The sequence below is a fragment of the Manis pentadactyla genome, chromosome 6 (assembly GCF_030020395.1).
Source record: "Manis pentadactyla isolate mManPen7 chromosome 6, mManPen7.hap1, whole genome shotgun sequence".
Lineage (NCBI taxonomy): Eukaryota > Metazoa > Chordata > Mammalia > Pholidota > Manidae > Manis > Manis pentadactyla.
In genome coordinates this window covers 7792338-7809228 of record NC_080024.1, presented here as the reverse complement: position 1 = coordinate 7809228, position 16891 = coordinate 7792338, and positions in this window count along the sequence as shown.

Below are 16891 nucleotides of genomic sequence, written 5' to 3'. Positions count from 1 at the left end.
ATTTTGTTGAGTTTTTATTATGTATGGCTGTTGAATTTTGTCAAGTGGTTTTTCAGCATCTATGGAGATGATCATGTGGTTTTTGTCCTTTTTGTTGATGTGATGGATGATGTTGATGGATTTTTGATGAATGTGGCACCATTCTTGCACCCCTGGGATAAATCCTACTTGATCATGATGGATGATCTTTTTGATGTATTTTGAATTCAATTTGCTAATATTCTGTTGAATATTTTTGCATCTATGTTCATCAGGGATATTGGTCTATAATTTTCTTTTTTTGTGGGGTCTTTGCCTGGTTTTGGTATTAGGGTGATGCTGGCCTCATAGAATGAGTTTGGAAGTATTCCTTCCTCTTCTAGTTTTTGGAAAACTTTAAGGAAAATGGGTATTAGGTCTTCACTAAATGTTTGATAAAATTCAGCAGTGAAGCCATCTGGGCCAGAGTTTTTGTTCTTAGGCAGTTTTTTGATTACCAGTTCAATTTCATTCCTAGTAATTGGTCTTTTCAGATTTTCTGTTTCTTTCTGGGTCAGCCTTGGAAGGTTGTATTTTTCTAGAAAGTTTTCTATTTCTTCTAGGTTATCCAGTTTGTTAGCATATAATTTTTCATAGTACACTCTCATAATTCTTTGTATTTCTGTGGTGTCCATAGTGATTTTTCCTTTCTCATTTTTCATTCTGTTTATGAGTATAGACTCTTTTTTTCTTGAAAAGTCTGGCTAGAGGCTTATCTATTTTGTTTATTTTCTCAAAGAACCAGCTCATGCCTTCATTGATTCTTTCTATTGTTTTATTCTTCTCAATTTTATTTATTTCTGCTCTAATCTTTATTATGTCCCTCCGTCTACTGACTTTGGGCCTCATTTGTTCTTCTTTTTCTAGTTTCATTGTTAGTTTAGACTGTTCATATGGGATTGTTCTTCTTTCCTGAGGTAGGCCTGTATCGCAATATACCTCCCTCTTAGCACAGCCTTTGCTGCATCCCACAGATTTTGCAGGGTTGAATTATTGTTGTCATTTGTCTCCATATATTGCTTGACCTCTGTTTTTATTTGGTCATTTATCCATTGGTTATTTAGGAGCATGTTGTGAAGCCTCCATGTGTTTATGGACTTTTTCATTTCCTTTGCATAATTTATTTCTAGTTTCATACCTTTGTGGTCTGAGAAGCTGGTTGGTATAATTTCAATCTTTTTTAATTTACTGAGGATCTTTTTGTGGCCTAGAATATGATCTATTCTTGAAAATGTTCCATGTGAACTTGAGTAGAATGTGTATCCTGCCGCTTTTGGGTGGAGAGTTCTGTAGATGTCTGTTAGGTCCATCCGTTCTAATGTATTGTTCAATGCCTCTGTCTCTTTACTTATTTTCTGTCTGGTTGATCTGTCCTTTGGAGTGAGTGGAGTGTTGAAGTCTCCTAGAATGAATGCATTGTATCCTATTTCCCCTTTAATTCTGTTAGTATTTGTTTCACATATGTAGGTGCTCCTGTGTTGGGTGCATAGATATTTATAATGGTTATATCCTCTTGTTGGATTGACCCCTTTATCATTATGTAATGTCCTTCTTTGTCTCTTGTGACTTTCCTTGTTTTGAAGTCTATTTCATCTGATTCAAGTACTGTAATTCCTGCTTTTTTCTCCCTATTAGTTGCATGAAATATCCTTTTCCATCCCTTCAATTTTAGTCTGTGTATGTCTTTGGGTTTGAAGTGAGTCTCTTGTAAGCAGCATATAGATGGGTCTTGTTTTTTCATCCATTCAGTGACTCTGTGTCTTTTGATTGGTGCATTCAGACCATTTACATTTAGGGTGATTATCGATAGGTATGTACTTATTGCCATTGCAGGCTTTAGATTCGTGGTTACTAAAGGTTCAAGGGTAACTTCCTTACTATTTAAGAGTCTAATTTAACTCATTTAGTATGCTATTACAAACACAACCTAAAGGTTCTTTTTTTTCCCTCCTTTTTCTTCCTCCTCCATTCCTTATATATTAAGTATCATATTTTTTACTCTTTGTCTATCCCCTGACTGACTTTGGGAATAGTTGATTTAATTTTATATTTGCTTAATAATTAACTGTTCTACTTTCTTTACTGTGGTTTTATTACCTCTGGTGACAGCTATTTAACCTTAGGAACACTTCCATCTATAGCAGTCCCTCCAAAATACACTGTAGAAACAGTTTGTGGGAGATAAATTCTCTCAGATTTGCTTATCTGCAAATTGTTTAATCCCTCCTTCAAATTTAAATGATAATCTTGCCAGACAGAGTAGTCTTGCTTTGAGGCCCTTCTGCTTCATTGCATTAAAAATATCTTGCCACTCCCTTCTGGCCTGTAAGGTTTCTGCTGAGAAGTCTGATGATAGCCTGATGGATTTACCTTTGTATGTGATCTTTTTTCTCTCTCTGGCTTTTAATAATTTGTCCTTATCCTTTATCTTTGCCATTTTAATTATTATATGTCTTGCTGTTGTCTTCCTTGGATCCCTTGTGTTGGGGGATCTGTGCATCTCCATGGCCTGAGAGACTCTCTCCTTCCCAAGACTGGGGAAGTTTTCAGTAACTACCTCCTCAAAGACACTTTCTATCCCTTTTTCTCTCTCTTCTTCTTCTGGTGTCCCTATAATGTGAATATTGTTCTGCTTGGATTGGTCACACCATTCTCTCAATATTCTTTCATTCCTAGAGATCCTTTTTTCTCTCTGTGCCTCAGCTCCTTTGTATTCCCCCTCTAATTTCTGTTTCATTTATCATCTCCTCCACTGTATCTAATCTGCTTTTAAAACCCTCCATTGTGTTCCTCAACAATTGGATCTCCATCCTAAAATTCGTTCCTGAGTTCTTGAAAAATGTTCTGTACCTCCAGGAGCATGTTTACGATTTTTATTTTGAAATATCTTTCAGGAAGATTGATTAGTTCCATCTCACTTGATCCTTTTTCTGGTATTGGTGAGATTTTGCTTTCAACTAGGTTCCTCTGACATTTCATATTTGTATGTGGTTCCCTCTACTGCCCAGAAGCTCTACTCTCTGGAGCTGCTCAGCCCCTGGAGCGATGTTGGGGGTCGCAGGGGAGTGGGGCTGGTGCCTGGGGGGGGAGGAAGGAGCTGTATCCTGCTTCCCGGCTGCTGTGCCTGCCTCCATCACCAGAACCAGTGGGCCGAGCACACAGGTGTAAGCCTCTATGCTTTGTGTTTGTAGCTGCTGTAGGCGGGGCTTCCCTCTGGCTGGCCTGATGCCCTGCATTTTCATTTTGCTCTAGGCCCCAGAATTATGGGGCTAGGCAGAGGATCCATATGACCTGGAGGATCCCCATCCTATTATCCTGAAATGTGCCGGGTCCTTCCCTTTGCTGTGCCTTTGCTCAGCTTTCCTGGGGTTCCTGGCCATGGGGTTCCTGTAGCTCACTGTCTGAGGCAATGCCTGGAAAGAATGAGGACCCCACATGGGGAGCATGGGGATCCTACACAGGGAGGTGAGGTCCCTATATGAAGGGAAAAAACCTGCTCTGGTCAAAGTCATCAGTGGCCTCCTGGTTATTACATCCAATGGAAACCTTGTAGATTCACCTTACTTGACCCCAGCGGTATTTGATACTTGACCTCTCTGTTCCACAGTTTCAGGTCTCGGCTCAGGGACCCTCATTCTGCTCTGGACTCTCTCCTCACTGCCACACAGCCATCAGCATCCCCTGATTTCCCTCCAATTTTTAAAAAGTCACTTTCTGAGGTGTAATTTACATATAGCAAAACTCACCCTTTTTAAGTGTAGATTTCAATGAGTTTTAGTAAACATAGTCATGCTATAATCTGGATAGAATATCCCACCCAAGTGTCCCTTGCACTTTCTTGTTGGCAGTTCCCTCCCTCAATCCCAGCCCCCCACACACTGACACCCTGTCTCTACATTCTCACCTTTTCCAGAATGTCATACAAATGGAGTCATACAGCAGGTAGCCTTTTGGGTCTTTGACTTAAAATCATGCCATAACCATTTGGAACCTCGTTTATGGCATTCCATGCCAGTCATAGTTTAAAGCACCACTCTCTGTGATGGCACCGCCCCTTATCACTGCCCTCCAAAAACCTCTGTCTGTAACTCAATCAGCCCCTCAGGTTTCCTCAAACCAGTTCCTCTGCCTTTATTCTCTCCCTTGGTCACCAAGGTAGAAATCTGAGAGGCATCCCTGACCCTTTATCTGCTTTCCCTCCACACCCAGATGTCACCCTCCCCAGCCAGGCCCCAGCCCCTCTGCCACCATCTTGGTTCTGGCCCACCCTACACCACCGAGGAGTCTTCCTGTCTTTCTTGTCTTCTCACCCTGGCCCCCCCACTGCCCAGGCCATCCTCTACCAGCTCACTAGGGCAGCAAGCGCAGGCCTTGGCCTGACATCTGATCTCCTGCCTGACGTCTCTCCACATCCCTTCCTAAGGGCCTTGCACAGGGCAGATGACCACCCTCCGCTTCCCTCAGACATCCCATCCTGTCTCTCGTGCGCAAGAGGCAAGAACCTACTCAACAACTTCACAAACACTGACAGAGGAAAGTGCTGACAGGGAACTGCTGGTGAGCAAGCAACAGCACAATATGAGACCTCAAAATGTTTACTCAAGAACTCCAAAAAACTGCTAGGTGAAATGATGCTGGGGTTCTTGTTTGTGGAGTTGAAGAATGAACTTAGCAAACACTTAAGGTAGGAGAGCTAGGGAGAGGTGTTTATTGATAGATAAAGTGAAAGGACAGAGCTCCTGGCTTGCATCAGGAGGGGATAAGAGAGCCCATAGTGGCGCATTGTCTAGGGGTTCTATAGGCAGTTGAGGATTTGGGGGAACTAGATAAAGGCTTAGGGGTGTGGACTTGTTAAGTGGTCCCTGAATATTTAGAATTAACTTAACACAAGCAACTTCCTGCTCTGATGATTTCTCCCTGAGATACTGGTGTCTTGGTCTGGGAGCATATCAAACAAGGCCACCTTCCCAGCCCCCAAGGTGGGCTGAGATATTGTTTGCTAAAGAGTAAGTTAGGAATCTTACTTCTTAACTTCCTGGGTGTTAAAATGCAATCTTATCTTTAAGGTGGAATCCTTCCTGCCTTTTACTGTGAGGTTTACAGCTGGGTCTGCATGCTAAATCAGTTGCCCAGTTTGCAAATCACCTCATCAGGTCTGAAGGAGGAAAGACAGCACATAGGCCTGGGCCTTTTAGCATGCTAAAGTGAATCTTACAATTACAAATGATTAGCATAATAAAAACATGTGATCTGATCTCGCTGAAGAATGACTCTAGAGCTTAATGTGTAACACAGAGTTTTGGTAGGGGGGTTCCTTGCATGTAGTTACATTGCTCTGACTGTAAATATCCTGCCTTGCTTTTTCCAGAATCTCTCACCCTATTCTGTCTAAGCCCATGATCCCTGTCTCAAAAACAGCAAAGTGCAAAAGTGATCTAGGCTACCTTTCACGAAATGAAGGGGAACAAGGAAACAGGTGCAAAAAGAAACCACAGCGAGGCTGAGCCAGAAGCTAGTGAGATCAGTTGGCAGTAGGGCCGGTGGGGGGCACGGGTGGGAGGCACAGGGGAAGGGACACTCCTCTGAGTGCATCTGTACAGTTCTGACTTTTAGAATCATTACTATGTTCCATACAGTTAAAAAAACGTTCTAGTGAACAAGGAATTAGGTAAGAGGGAAGTGGGAACAATCCAAAGTGGAATATAAACCAGAACAAATGAAACCAACATACTACAAATGAGACATACCAGCACACGAATGCCAGAGGGCACTCATCTGAGTAACTTGAAAGAGGATTTTGTCTACATACTCTAAGATTTAAGGGAAAAAATGCACAATATTGCACTTTAAGCAGTAGGTTTATTTTCCACAGAGGTGTGAGTTAGAAATTCAGAATCTACTTATGTGTATTCTAGCACTAAGCAAGTTAAGTAAATATATTGTGACTAATGAGAGCCAGATTTCTATCAGAAAAATTAGTTAAAAATAAGGAAAGAGGGTAGGCTAGAATAAACACTGTGGTGCTGGATTGGAACTGGAGGCATCAGTGTGAGCTACGGTTTTCAAAACAGATGTAGATACAGAAATAACTTAGGATATGCTCCCCATAGAGAGAGCCTGAGCACCCTAGTGCCCAATACTGTTGAGCTCTCCTCTCCTGGCCACCAGATCTTGGTGTCTTAATGCCATTCTTCAATCAAAGGTGCCACGACTCTTTGAAGAAATGACTATTTCCAGGGCTGTGGCTGGGAAAGTACAAGATGAGTCTCCAACATCTTGTGGTGCCAGAAGGTAAAAAAGGGCTCAAGTAATAATAGGGACATATGGGGACATGTTAATGGACACAGAAAACAACTTGAATGGGCTCCTGTGCCAAATTGGGGATAATCTGACAGACAAAATAAATAATGATAGCAATGGATTATAACCCATAGAAAAGAACCTATAGAATGAAATAAGAACCTGTGAGTATGAAGCGATATACTGTGGGTAAAAATGTAATATTTCCAGAATATCTCACCTGGCTTTAGTATATCTGCATATCAACAGGAGCTCAGGGGTGGAGAGAAGTATGGCCTTAGTGCATTTGCATCATTCCTCAGGGGTGGAGAGAAGTTCATCTCCATATCAATGGGTAATTACCTGGGCAATGGAGGGCTTATCTGTACCTGAGAGGTGAGGGGAGGGCTGGTTTTGCTGCTGCTGGAGGAGGAAAGAGAGGAATGGCCCCAGACTGCAGTTTGTAAGCAATAAATGGATTTTAAACCTTATTTATCCCTTTGACTGATTTCAGTTTTTAGAGGTATTTTGCCCCAGGATTTCCTTTCCCTGGTCTTACATATACATACTTGAATGAGTGAAGAAATAAATAAATGAGGGTGAAGGGAAATGTTCCCTCAGAGTAGAATTCCAACCAATAAATGTAGAATGAGGAAAATTGAAAACCACCACTTGGCAAATGTCCCAGTAATTGTTTCAGGCAAGAATCTGCAATAAATGCTAAAATTAGTGGGGAAAATGGGATAAAAACAAGATATTTAGAAAGTCTCAAAGTTCTTTTCTGTAAGATACTTATAAGCAAGTAATTTTATACTGAAAAAACGTGATAGATGTGATCTTAACCAAATGATCAAAGTCAGCATCACCAGGAATGGGGCAAACAGACATCATGTGCCTCCAGATATGATGCACTGAGAAGGAAACAACATTCTTGAAGGGCCCCCACCCATAAGATGGCGAACTTCCTGCTTCTCTTCCGGGTCTTCAGTTCCCGCCGGCGCCACCCGAGGCCCAATCACCCCTCGCCCCCCTAATCCCAGCACCTGGCCAATAGCCACCAGTCCCGTTGAAGTGACACCTCAATCAGCTTATGTCCCTCCCTATATAACCCAGCACCTTTCCCCAATAAAGCGGAATTCTCCGGTGAATTGCTGCTGTGTGTCGCTCCTTCCTTTCATTTTGGTGCCAAAACCCGGGAGACGGGACACCCCAACTGGGCCCCGTCTTTCCCCCCCCGACACCAGCAGCAGCTTGCCCTCGTCCTCTTTTTCCGGCGCTGGCTCCTCACACTCACCACTCCTCTCTGGCCTTTGGGTAAGTTTTCCCCCAGAGCGGGCCGCTCTTCCCCGAGCAATCGCAGCGCCATTGACCGTGATCGTCCGGCAAGGCCCTGACGCTCGGGGACGAGGGGGAACTCTCCCCGCCTCAGGCCTTCACGGCTGCGGCGGACCCCCAGGCCCCTCCTCCAACAGCCATAAGCGAGGCGACTCCTTTGCGGATGAGAACGCTCCCTTCCCCCCCCCTCCCTCCTTCCATTCCTTCCGCCGAAAACTCCTAGTACCAGGCACCTCGTGACCCCGGCATCTGCCTTCCTAGAGGAGTCTGGGTGACGACCCACACTTCCTGAGAAACCGACTCGTATACGAGTTTCCGCAGACCCCCAGGGGTCATCGGGGACGCCCTTTGTCTCCTTGCCGTCTGCTCCCAGCCGAGGGTCTCCGTTCGTCTTCCCCTGTTTGTCTCCTTCTCTGTCCTTTGGCCATGGGAGCCCCCTCATCCCTCCCTGGAAGCTCACCTCTTGAATGCCTGCTCAAGCATCTAGCCACCCTCTCCCTGACGCCTGATATAAAACCAAAACTTCTCCGTAAATACTGCTCCCAAGATTGGCCGACATACCCCCTAGGCAATAACAACCAATGGCCCGCAGGGGGGACTCTTGATCCTGACATCACTCGCGATCTCTGTAACTACTGCCAGCGCCTGAAAAAATGGAAGGAGATTCCCTATATCGAGGCTTTTCGCCTCCTAACCCAAAACCCCGGCCTCTGCACCACCTGTTCCCCGCCCCAAGTTCTCCTAGCCTGCAGGCCGCCTCCCTCCCCTCCACACACTCCCAGGCCCTCCTCGATTACCTTTGACCCGGCCGACGAACCTCCGCCATACAGGCTTCCCCTTCAGCCCCTCCCCCTCCTACAACCCCTCCGCCCTCGTCCGCCCCGTCGCCGCCTCCCCCTCCTCCCCTGCAGAGGCCCCCGCCCACTCCCTTCCCCTTCTTCTCCTACAACAGCCCTTCCCCCTTCCTCTCCCACCATCTCCTCCCCCATCTCACCTCCTCCGCCTTCGCCCCCCTCACCTGCCCCTCCCCCGCAGATTGAGCCTGAGCCTTTTAGCCCCCCTTTAATTAGGTCCCGGGGGCCTCCTCTGTCTTTGCCCTCATCACCTGTTTCTCCCCCACAGACTGAGCCAGAACCCTTCAGTCCCCCTCAGACTCGATCCCGGGGGCCTCCCCAAATTATCGCCCCCCCTCCAAGAGGTGGTGGGACCTGAAGGCATCGTGCAAGTTCACGTCCCTTTCTCCTTAGGGGATTTAGCCCAACTTGAGAAACGCCTTGGTTCCTTTTCCACTGATCCCACAACATATATCAGGGAGTTTCAATGGACCCTCCAGTCTTACAGCCTCACACATCATGACATTTTCATGCTTCTGGCCAATACCCTCCTTCCTGAAGAGTGTAGACGAGTTTGGGACTTCGCCCAAACACATGCTACTGAAACCCATAGGACTGACCCCACCTATCCCACTGGCCCCACCGCTGTCCCCGAACAAGACCCACACTGGGATTATAACACCACTGTAGGTCTCCGCTCTTGGGATATTTTCGCCTCCTGCTTAATAGCAGGTCTGAAAAAGGCAGCTCGTAAAATAGTCAGTTTTCAAAAGCTCCAGGACATAATTCAAAAAAAGGAAGAAACTCCCTCCAAATTCCTAGATAGACTCACCCAAGCCCCATTACAGTATAACAGCCTAGACCCAGAAACGCCGGACGGAAAACATGTCCTTATGACATACTTCCTGGCTCAAAGCTACCCCGACATTAAAGCTAAACTCAAAAAGTTAGATCAGGGCCCCGCTACCCACAGACTGAGATCCTAACAGTGGCCTTTAAAGTCTTCCATAACCAGGAGGAGGAGAAAGAACGCCGTAAACAAAAGGCTGATCAGGCCAATTTCCAAATGTTGGCCCAGCTGATAAAACCACAACCTGGGAGCCCCTCTACAAACAAGCCCCCCCCAGGAGCTTGTTTCAAGTGCGGACAAGAAGGACATTGGTCAAGGGCGTGCCCCTCCCCCAGATCTACTACCACCCCATGCCCCAGATGCCACAAAAAGGGCCACTGGGGGGTCTGATTGCCCAGCCACCCGAAGGGGAGGCTGGACGAACAACCCCCATCCTAAGCCCGCCGTAGTGGGGCTGGCAGAAGAAGATTGACGGGGCCCACAGGCTTCTCGCCCGACCATTTCCATCACCAAACAGGAGCCCAGGGTTACTTTAATAGTAGATGGTCTCCCCATCTCCTTCCTCCTAGACACAGGGGCCACCTTCTCGGTCTTGAGAGAATACGGGGGCCCTACCATGCTTGCCATTACTCCTATAGTCGGGGTAGGAGGAAAACAGATTTTCCCATTGAAAACCCCTCCCCTTTTATGCACAATCCAGGACAATCCCATACCTTTCTCCCACTCCTTCCTGGTTATGCCCCAGTGTCCCATCCCCTTACTAGGACAGGACATCCTTTCTCTCCTCCATGTTTCCATAACTATATCCACTCCCACAGCCCCCAGTACCCCCTTTCTGATGGCCCTCATAGCCGACGACCCCCCTCTACCCAATGAAAGCTCCAGTTTCGCCCTCATACACCCTGTAGATCCCAAGGTCTGGGACATTACAAGTCCCTCCATGGCTCTATGTCCTCCTGCCTCTATTTAATTACGGGACGCCTCACAGTATATCTGTCAGGCCCAATACCCCCTAACCACTTTGGCCCTCATAGGCCTCCAACCCATCATTCAGGACCTTTTCAACAAAAATTACCTCAGACCCACTCACTCTCCATTTAATATCCCCATATTAGCTGTTAAAAAAGCCAATGGATCTTTCCACCTAGTCCAAGACCTTCGTCTCATTAACATGGCCATCGTCCCTATCCATCCCTTAGTTCCAAATCCATACACCCTTTTATCGCGGATCCCTGCCTCGGCCTCCCACTTCTCAGTCCTAGATCTCAAGGACGCATTTTTTTCTATCCCTCTGGACCCCTCCTCCCAAGATTTTTTCGCCTTCACCTGGACAGACCCATACACAAGACATTCTGAACAACTCACTTGGACAGTTTTGCCACAAGGTTTCCAAGATAGTCCCCATATTTTTGGACAGGTCCTAGCTCAGGACCTCAAACAGTTTCATCATGATCACTCCGAGTCCACCTTATTACAATACGTGGACAATCTTCTACTCTGCAGTCCCTCGTGGGAACAGTCTCAACTTGACACTGCCTCCCTACTTAACCTTCTAGCTTCCAGAGTTTACTGGGTATCCCCCGTCAAAGCTCAAATCTCTTCCCCTTCTGTCACTTACCTCGGATTCCTTCTATCTCAGCGAAGAAAGCCCATTACCTTGGACAGAAAACAGCTCCTCTCTGACCTGCCCATTCCCAAAACCAAGACAGAAATCCTTTCCTTTCTAGGCCTGGCTGGCTATTTTAGAGCGTGGATCCCTAACTTCTCCCTGTTGGCAAGACCCCTATACGACCTCAGCAAGGGCCCCCCTGAAGAACTATTATCCTCCTCACCCCGACACTCCTTCATTAAGCTCCGTCGAGCCCTTGTGGAAGCCCCAGCTCTCCATCTTCCTGATTTGTCGAAGCCCTTCTCATTATACATTCATGAGAGGTCCAGTCAAGCTCTAGGAATCCTAGGCCAATATTATGGCCCATCCTTTGCCCCAGTAGCTTATCTTTCCAAGCAATTAGACCCCACAGTTCGGGGATGGGCCCCCTGCCTACGGGTATTAGCCACTGGACAGCTCTTGCAGAAGGAAGCTCATAAACTGACATTCGGGGCGCCCCTTACCATTGTGTCCCCACATCACCTAAAAGACCTCTTAACCTACAAAAGTTTACAGACTCTCCCTCCCTCCAGACTCCTGCCCTTACTGTCCTCTTTCCTCCAAAATCCAGACATTTCTTTCCTCCCCTGCCCGCCCCCGAATCCGGCCACTCTTCCTCCCCTACCCTACTCTCCTCATACTCCCTCGCATGATTGCCTGGGAGCCCTTCACAACTTCCTTCTATGCCACTCCACGATCTCAAAAAGAGCCCTCTCACACTCCGACCTCATCTGGTTTACTGATGGGTCCTCCTTTAAACATGAGGGCACCCATTACGCAGGATACGCAGTAGTCTCCCTCAAAGACGTCATCGAAGCACAAGCCCTACCACCCGGTACAACCAATCAACAGGCTGAACTCATTGCGGCCACCAGAGCTTGCACTCTGGCCCGGGACACGTCTCTCACACTGTGCACTGACTCCAAATATGTATTCCACATTCTCTTGTCTCACATGGCAGTATGGAAAGAACGAGGCCTCCTCACCACAAAAGGAAATTCCATCACTAATTCAGCCTTAATTACCAAACTTATAGAGGCTTCACAACTCCCACACCGACTGGGCATAGTCCACTGCAAATCACATCAAAAGGACGACTCCCCCATTACAAGGGGTAACAACAAAGCTGACAGAGTAGCCCGGTCGGTTGCCCTTTCAGAAGAAGCACCAGACAGCGATCCATCTGCCCCTGCGGTGTTAGCCTTATCACAAGACACCCTCTGTTCCCTGGACAAAGAGTCCCTCTTCCGCCTCTTACACGATCTGTTCCATCCTAGCCCCCAATCCTTGATCCATTTTTTACAATCCTTTTTCTCTCTCTGTCCTGAAGACAAAACCCTACTTAACCAAATCACCCGCAGGTGCACCATCTGCCAACGCACTAACCCTAATACCCTCCTCAAGGCCCGACCCTTCCCGGCTCATCAGGCACGGGGTAATGTCCCCGCTGCAGATTGGCAAATAGACTTCACTAACATGCCCCCCGTACGGCGTACCAGATACCTACTTGTCTTAGTAGATACATTTTCAGGATGGGTCGAAGCTTTCCCCACCACTAACAAACGAGCGTCCGCAGTTGCCTCTATCCTCCTCACCCAGATCTTTCCTAGGTTCAGGATGCTCACATCCCCCCAATCAGATAACGGCCCTGAGTTCGCTGCCCAAATCATTCAGAACCTCTCCAAGTCGCTCTCACTCCCCTGGCATCTACACTGTCCTTATCGACCACAGGCTTCGGGAAAAGTAGAAAGAGCCATTAGGACTCTAAAAGACATCCTGACCAAACTATCTCTAGAACTACACCTTGACTGGGTTCACTTACTTCCTTTAGTTCTACTCTGCATTCGGGCCCTCCCCAAAAAACCTTCCTTCTTGTCACCCTTTGAGATCATGTACGGCCGCCCAATTTTACCCCCGGGGCTCCCTCCCCACAAAGGACCAATTCCTCCCAACATGGCCCTTCCGCTACTCTTTCTCCTCTGCACCGAATTATGGAAATATCAGGATTGGCTCCTCCCGGATCCATCCGCTTCCCAAAACCCACCTGTCTTACGACCCGGCCAACTAATGTTTTATAAGCCTCCAGAAAATAAGCCCCCTCTCACCCCAAAATGGGAAGGTCCACACCCAGTCATTCTCTGCACCCCCTTGGCCACTAAGCTCTCACTGCCTGATAACTCTGTCACCCCTTGGATTCATATCTCCAGGTTGAAACCAAACACCCAGGACCCACCTCCTCTGGACACCCAAGACCCAACCCAGAGTCCTTCAGATACAGCCCAAGACGCTGTCTACTCTACCACGCCTCATCCCTCTGATCCCTTGAAACTCCGTATCTCCCGTTCACCCCCTTTGCCATCAATGCCCGAATCATGACCTTTTCTTCCTTTACTGCTCTCTCGCTCTCGTTCCTCATTTCTATCGTCTTCTCCACCACCTCAGCCTCCTTTGTATGGCGATTCAAGGTCAGACAGACTTACACACAGCATCAAACAAAAACCACTGCCCTCATTACCACATCAGACTGCCCTCTAAAAGGCTGCTCCCAGCCTTTGTACCTTCACTTTCCTCCCTCCACCAAAGTGTTCACTAGCAGGCCCCTTTTCACTCCCTACCTCTGCTTCCTCTATGACCAAAAACAAGCCTCATGCAGACAGTGGCCAGACACCTATGGGGGATGTCCCTACTGGTCTTGCGCCATTCACTACATGGGTGACTCTCAGTACCCACAGTATTACTCCTCCAACCGTTTCATAAAATATCCCAACAGCTCATTCTCCTTATCAATCCCTGATCCCTGGGACCCTCGATGGGCCGCCGGAGTCACAGCCTGTTTACTACGGGGGGTCCTGGACCCCCCACGGTACCCTTCATATCTCTCGAGAGTATGTTCCTTCACATTCCCAGATCTCTCAAGTTGCATCAGATATCGGACATTCCAAAAAAAGTCATTATTCAAACATTTGACGGCGCCTCTTCATCTTCCTATCCCCGCCCCTCTTCCAATTTCTCCTACTCTTGGTTACAGCTCATTCAAGACACCACCATCTTTCTCAACCACACCCTCAACACCGCCAATTGTTTCTTGTGCGCATCACTACAGCGCCCACTGCTGGCCGCCGTGCCCCTTAATATTTCCAACTACTTCCATGCAGGACAACCCCTCCGCCCCCTGGCAGACATACCCCTATGGGAACCAGAATACGCAGATAATCTCACCATCCACCACTGTGTAGGCCCAACCCCTCCCCCATCCAGCGCACTTCACTGTCTCTCTATCTACACCCCCACCTCCGACTCTAAGACTTTTACACAGCCAGGTCACTTCTTTTGGTGTAATGGCAGTCTTTTCAACTCACTGCCTCCCAACTCCAATATACCCTGCATTCTCGTCACCCTAATCCCACAGTTTACACTTTACAACATGGCAGAATTCCTTGAGCTCCAACCTCCCTTGCCCTCACGCACAAAAAGGGCTGCTTTCCTTCCCATCATGGTCGGGTTCTCTTTGACCACCTCATTGGGGCAGGGTTTTCGGGAGGAGCCTTGGGTCACTCTCTATGGGCAATTAGAGATCTCAACGCCAAACTTGAGGGAGCCCTGACATCCACTGCCGAGTCCCTGGCCTCTCTCCAAAGACAGGTCACTTCGCTAGCCAAGGTCACCCTTCAAAACCGGCGGGCCTTAGATCTGCTTACAGCCGAGAAGGGCGGCACCTGCGTCTTCCTTCGGGAGGAGTGCTGCCATTACATCAACGAATCTGGCATTGTAGAAACTGACATTACCAAACTCACCGACCTTGCCTCCAGCCTCCACTCTGCTTCCAATTCCAACCCACTCTCTTCAATACTAACAAACCCCCTCCTTACCTGGCTCTGGCCCATTGCAGGCCCCATAATAATCATTCTCCTCACCTGTCTCTTCTTACCTTGTATAATAAAGTTCATCAAATCCCAAGTCGGAAAAATCTCTAATCAAACTTTCAACCAGCTTTTACTCAGGAACTACCAGCTTTTAGCCACAGAAGATCCCTCACCCTCACGTGACCTCCCCACCACACGCTGAGGTGGACCCCTCTCTCCGCTGGAAACTGTTCCTGGAAACAATGGCCGCAGACGCCTGGCTTCTGGCACCCGTATCCTCTTGGCACCATTGGAATCAACAAGTCCTCGACCTATGGTTACAGGGAACCTTCACTGATTTCCAACCTGAAGAAGCCCACGTCTACTCGTCCTTACTGTGGGGAGTCCTACCAACCCTTTCCCCCCAATCCTCAAGCCCTCACTCCCTTCTCCGCCCCCGTTCAGCAGGGAGCAGTCAGAGAGAAAGCAACGTCCACAACCCCATAGAGGAGAAAGGGGGTAATGAAGGGCCCCCACCCATAAGATGGCGAACCTCCTGCTTCTCTTCCAGGTCTTTGGCTCCCACCGGCGCCACCCGAGGCCCAATTACCTCTCGCCCCCACCCCCAATCCCAGCACCTGGCCAATAGCCACCAGTCCCGTTGAAGTGACACCTCAATCAGCTTATGTCCCTCCCTATATAACCTAGTACTTTTCCCCAATAAAGTGGAACTCTCCGGTGAATTGCTGCTGTGTGTCGCTCCTTCCTTTCAATTCTGGATACAAACGGTTACGTGGGATGCTGACCAGGAACACCCACTGCCGACTGTGGCATGAGTGAGAAGTAAACGTTTATTCTGCTGGGCTACGAAGAATTCAGGGTCCATCTATTACAGGAGCTAATCTAATACACTAGTTAAAGAAATTCTTGCACATCCATACAACACTAGAACTGTAAAAACAAAGCAGCCTTTGCTATTGATATGGGATGATCCTTAAGATGCTTTAAATGAAAAAAGCAAGGTCCAGGGGAATGTATAAACAATAGGTGGGAAAAGAATGTAAACATCACTCCTGTCCAGGCACACAGAACACAAGAACCAACAAAACCGGTTACTTCCATACAAAGGAGCTGGGTGTCCAGGGATTCAATATGTACCTGGTTGAATTTTGAACTAGTGAATGGCCTAATTTTAAAACGTTGTTTTAATTAGGTATTAAAAGGTATATACCAGAGACAGGGGCATGTTTAAATACTTACAGGTGGAAGGAACTGGCACAAATTAAAATCCCCAAAGTCCTGGAAGACAGGGGTCAGAGGCAAGCCCTGAAGAGGCAGGGCAGAGAGACTGGAGCACGGGGGGCAGGAACCTGCCCGGGGCAGGGGCAAGGGGCCTTAGGACAGGAAGGGCGGAGGCTGATCCAGACCCAGGCATGTGTCAGTGGGAAGGGAAGGGGAGGGTGGGCGTCTTCTCAAATGGCTATTATTTCTGAGGTGAAGTTACCAAGTGAGAATGCGCAGAGTGGCTGATCTGACTTGGCCTGTGGGAAGAACGGGGGATCATGTGGATAAGGCTACGTGGGAAAGGGAAGGCTTTCAGGGAGCACCTGAGGGGCCCATCAGCCAAGACCAGAGCCATGGATTTAGAATCCGGCCCCATCCTAAAGCCACCCAACACTCCACTTTGCTCTCCTGTGGCTATTCCAGCTGGGCCTCTTCACACTCAGCAGGGTCCCAGGGCCTCTGCAGGGAGGCTGTCCTGGCGGTCAGCAGATCCCAGCCGCCTCTCCTTCCTGGAACAGCAGGCTTTTTCTCTGGCCTTCCCAGAGCCCAGCAGAACACAAGAGGGACCTCACACCCGGAAATCAACCCTATGGCTTATGTGACACCAAAGCAGTCACCCAGGCTGGCAAAGCCCATCAGTGCACACCTGACAGAATCAAATAAACTCAGCCTTGAGCTTGGAAGACTGACAGATGTTTAGGATTTACTGTTAATTGGGGGGTAGGGGTGAGGGGAGCGGAATACCACATGGGCCACATACAGCACACTCAACCACATAAAATAATGCATAGGAAATTGACAG